We start from the raw sequence: 5,000 nt of genomic DNA on the forward strand, positions 1-5,000 counted from the left end.
TGTGTCTCTGGGTGTTGTGGCCGGATGTGAGCAGGCACGGAGAGTATCTAAATTAATCGCACTAAGCAAGGGTTTTGATCTCGTAAGAGTGTTTGAAAGCATCGAGGGAGAGGGAGGGAGCGAGAGGGTGGGAGGGAGGGAGGGAGGGAGGGAGGGAGCGAGAGAGGGAGGGTGGGAGGGAAGAGGAGGGAGAGAGAGAGGGGTACAGAGAGAGGGAGAGAGGGGGGGAAAGTAAGAGAGAGAGAGAGAGAGAGAGGGACAGAGAGAGAGAGAGGAGGCAGAGAGACAGAGAGAGAGAGAGGTAAAGAGATTATATGAATGGTGAGGGAGGGAAAGACGAGAAAGAAGAGGGAGAGAAAGATTTAAAAAAAAAGGGAAAAGGGAAGGTAATGGGTTAGTGTGTAAGTGTTTCACCTATTGTTTTTTATTGTGCTGAATTAAGAAGAACAGTTCAGTGAATATTTTTAAAAAAGTGAGGATAGCTTGTTGGCATTTAATCGTTGGGGAGTGGTGGAGGTATGTGCGGGGAAGAAGGGGGGGGGGGTTGGGGGCTAGGGAGGCGTAGGGGAGGATTGCGCGAGGGGGCGGTGGGGACTTGAGGGGCAGACAAGTGGGGGCGTGAAGGGAGACAGACGCCGCCCACTCATCATTTGCATACACCTTGGGCGCCACCGTCTCTTGTTCTTATCTTCCGCCTCCTGATCCTCAGCCACATGCCGCCCGCGCTACTCCACTGGGGCCACGCACACAAGCGCACGCCCGTGGATAAGATGTGTATGTGCGGAGACACGCACACGCACATACACACGCACATGAACCCACACACGCACATGCACACGCACTTAAATACAGGCGCCTAGAAAGAGAGAGAGAGAGAGAGAGAGAGAGAGAGAGAGAGAGAGAGAGAGAGAGAGAGAGAGAGAGAGAGAGAGAGAGAGAGAGAGAGAGATCCGCGCGGGTACACGCAGATGCACGAAGCCCTGTTGCATCCCCCAGTAGTGTTGCAGCGGCGGGCGATGTCGTGTAAATATTTAGCCACGCCCTCCTCCTCCCTCGCTCCCGCTCTTCCTCCCCCTCTCCGCCCCCAGCAGCGCCATGTGCAGGTGGCTCACGTGCCGCCACGAGCCCGGGAAAAGATTTCCCTTTCTCTTTTTATCAAACTTGAAACATCTTTCGGAAGCAGAAAGTTTGCGGGAACCTGTGGCGGATCGGCGCGCCAAAACGGATTAGGGTTTCGTCCGGCGCGCGATGCTTGAGCGCCGCGAAGACGCCACGGGAACCGGAAGCCGCCATCTTCCGCTCCAGGTCGGTCGTCGGGCCAAGTTTTGCGCCGCGGAATCACTGCCTTGGGTCGGCGCTGCGTGCACGAGGGTCGGCTTTTTTTAGGGGTGTGTGTGTTTGGTTGTTTGTGCGCGTGTGTGTGTGTGTGTGTGTCTGTGTCTGTGTCTGTGTCTTATGTGTGTGTGTGTGTGTGTGTGTGTGTCTGTGTCTGTGTCTGTGTCTGTTTTGGTGGTTGTTATATGCAAAATTCTGCCAACCAAGCCGCATCTTGACCCCCCCCCCCACACACACACACACATACCTTCCCCTCCCACGCCCACGCCCAATGCCACTCCCCCTCCCCCGCCCTTGCTCATAGGACACTTTTCCCCCTTCCTCCCCCACCCCCACCCCACCTCCGCCCTTGCCCATAGGACACTTCCTCCTAAGCCCCCCCGCCTCCCACGCCCACGCCGCCCATAGGCCTAACCAGACCTGCATATCCCTAAGTCACTTAGCGGCTCCACTGATGCCGCATTAGGCTGCTTCTGCCTGCGTTCATTCAAGCACTTGGCCTTCACGTCCTGTTTTGATTTTTTTTCTCTTTTTTCTCTTTTCTTGTCTTGTCTTTTTTCCCCTCAATTTCAGGGTTTTTCCTTTTTTCTTGTCTTCCGTTCTTTTTTTCCTCATTTTCATTCTTTGTCGTTTGTTTCTTTCATTTTTCTTGTTTTTGTCCTTTTTCCACTTTATTTTCCTTTGTTTTTTTCTTTATTTCCGTTTTTTGTCATTTTCCATTTTATTTTTTTATTTTTATTTCCCTTTTCTCTTTTTTCCAAATTTTCCTATTTTCTTGTCCGTTTTCTTTTTCCGTACTTTTTTTCTTTTTTTTTCTTTTTGTCTTGTCCCTTTTCACCCTTTCCTTGTTTTTGTCCCATTTTCATTTTTTTCTTGTTTTGTCTGGTTTTCCTTTTTTTTTACCTCCTTGGTGTCCTTCCCTATTCCTCTTGCTTCGGTGGTTGATTGTCTTTCTTCCTTTGTTGTTGTTGTGGAAGCCTGGAATGTAAATCACTGTGCCAGGGTCTATTTTTAGCTCTATTGTTATGCTTTCTGTTTCTACCATTTGCTATTATCATCATAATCATCGCCTTTGTCATTGCTGTTGTCATCGTCTTCGTCCTTATCATTATCATCATCATCATCATCATCATCATCACTTTTTTATTTTCATTTTTAGCTTTCTTTGTGTCATTTCTCCATACGCACCCCCTCCCCACCTTCCCCTTTTCTCTTTTCCAGCCTCCGGCCTCCCCTCTCGCCTCCTCCGGCAGTGTTTCCTGCGAGTAATGCCAGGGGCGCTTCCTCCTTAACCGAATATCCGGATGAGGGAAGGTTGCGAAATCTCGGCACGCGCGTTATTCGCACGGCCGCTTCCCCGGGGCCGAATAGCGTGCCCTACTAAAGTTTTCGTCCGGAGGGCTCGAGTCGGCTTCGCTGTGCTGGATTTTCATTGAAACTGAACACTGTATACACATGGGGGTTGGGAGAGAGAGAGAGAGAGAGAGAGAGAGAGAGAGAGAGAGAGAGAGAGAGAGAGAGAGAGAGAGAGAGAGAGAGAGAGAGAGAGAGAGAGAGAGAGAGAGAGAGAGAGAGAGAGAGAGTGAGTCAGTGAGTCAGTGAGTCAGTGAGTGAGTAATTAACTGAGTGAGTGAATGTATGTGTTTGTTGGTCTTTGTCTTCGCCTGCGAGTGCGTGCGTGCACGGGTATAAGAAAGCTTTTATACTTCTAGTATCCGATATGAATTATGCATAAAGATTTGTAAGCTTCAAAAGACAAATTATAATTGGCATTTAATGACTCGCCTTAATTTGGGTGCGCCTTTGTGGGCCGCAGCTCCCGGTGCCGAGGTCAGGGCCGGAGCGAGCGCCTTTGGAAGTGTATCTTTGGCAGACGTCAGGATGACAGGCGCGGCGCCCTGGCCCTCAATTAGCCCTTCGTGACTCCCGCCGCCCTTCGGCAGCGAATCCTCCCGCGACCGTAATGACAGCCGTGCCGTCGGGTCGCGACAGGTGTGGGCGGACGCGGGCGCAATTTGGACGCGGGTTCGTGATCCTTTGATGTTGATGGCTTTTTTGGGAGGCGGCAGTGGGCGGTAAAGCGGGAGCGGAGGCTAGGAGCTTGGAGGTTGGGGCGAGAGGGGAAGGCGTGGGGAGAGGGGCGAGGGGAAGGGACAGACGCCGACGGAAAACGTAAGGCGTCACGGAGCCGCCGCCGCCCTTGCGTATCTTTGCATGATGCAGCCGTCGCCTTCGCCTCGTTTTGTCGCTCTCCTTCCCCGCCCCTCCCGCCGCCCCTCCCGCCGCCCCTCCCGCCGCCCGTGACCGATGGCGTAATTAGCCGACGAGGGGTTCATAAACCTCTAAAAAAAAGCCCGGTAAGTGATGTTCCTGCTGCATACGGCGCCATTTTTGTTTTTGTTTACGGCCGCCCCCCCCCTCCCCCTTCGCGCTCGGCCTCAAAAGCACTCGCCAGATTTACAACGCGGAAAGAGGCATTAATATATCCCGGGCGTCGTTCCCCTTTTTGGAAGCGCGAGCATTATGATTGACTTTATCATTGCGCCGACACATTTACAGTGATGTACGAATTTCAGTGTTTGCATTTTTCATGTCCTTACCAACGCGAGTTCAAAGGGATGTGCATGCGCGGTCTTCATTCTGACACGCACACGATCGCATTCTTCCATGTGCATTTTTTTCGGCACAGTTACGCACAGTATATCTTCACGTATGAATGCAATTTGGTGATACAGGTAAGATGATGACCGAGTCTGACGTATCGGCTTTATTCGGATTACTCTTTCGCTTGTTGCAAATGCATGCTTTCGTCAGCGAGCCCCTGCAGGCTCTGTACGTACGTGTCGTTGCAAATAATTCGTCCGTGAGTGCTGTTGACGCTGCTGTGACGTACGACGGCAAAAGGTAGAAGGGGGAAAGGGGGAGGGGGGCGGGTGGGGGGAGTTCTCAGGGGAATAAACCCAGCCGTGTTTGACCTGGCTTGTGTGACGCACCTGGTAAAGCCGAGAGCCTCATGTGCACGGCGTTCCCACACGTCCTCCCCAACCGGCGGGGAAAGGAGCGGTTGTATGTGTGTGTGAGGGGACCTGCTGTCTCCCCTTTTCCCCACGTCTAGGTCATTTCACCTCCATTCTAGTCGGCTTCTCACGTGCTAGGATTCCGTATTATAGAATTGGATATTTATAATTACATCTGCCTGGATGATTTTTCTTCTTTTTTTTGGTCCCTACTTCCCTCCCTCCTTCCTTCCCTCCTTTACAACCTCTCTCCCTCCCTCTTACCCTCTCCCTTCTCCTTCTCCCTCCGTCTCACCCTCTCTCCCTCCATCTCCCTCCCTCCGTCTCACCCTCCATCCCCCCCTCTCACGCATCTGCTCGGGATAGTACTCACAGTAGGCACAGTAATCACTCCAGACGCCTTTCTTTTGATAACTGTGATGTCTGCCTCTGTGCCCTCGACGCTGCTAGCCCCTCTCCCCTCCCCCCCTCCCCCTGGGCCCGCCTCTCCCCCAGCCTCATCCTTATTGAGCTTAGATACTCCTCCTAATGCGGGCACGCACAGTGGGCACGGACCCTTTCTCGCGACCTCTGTCTTATCGCCATACTGCCCCCCTCCTCTTTCTTCTCCTTCTCTTTCTTCTCCTTCTTTATTTTCTTCTTGTTCTT

At 52.3% G+C, this 5,000-nt stretch overlaps 1 protein-coding gene across 37 annotated transcripts in view; it reads left to right on the forward strand.

Annotated features, from left to right (window-relative positions):
* The window catches only part of Mef2 (myocyte enhancer factor 2), a 554,695-nt gene that overhangs the window by 469,372 nt on the left and 80,323 nt on the right, over positions 1–5,000 (forward strand). The gene's annotated exons all lie outside the window — the stretch shown is intronic.

The sequence above is a fragment of the Penaeus vannamei genome, chromosome 19 (assembly GCF_042767895.1).
Source record: "Penaeus vannamei isolate JL-2024 chromosome 19, ASM4276789v1, whole genome shotgun sequence".
Lineage (NCBI taxonomy): Eukaryota > Metazoa > Arthropoda > Malacostraca > Decapoda > Penaeidae > Penaeus > Penaeus vannamei.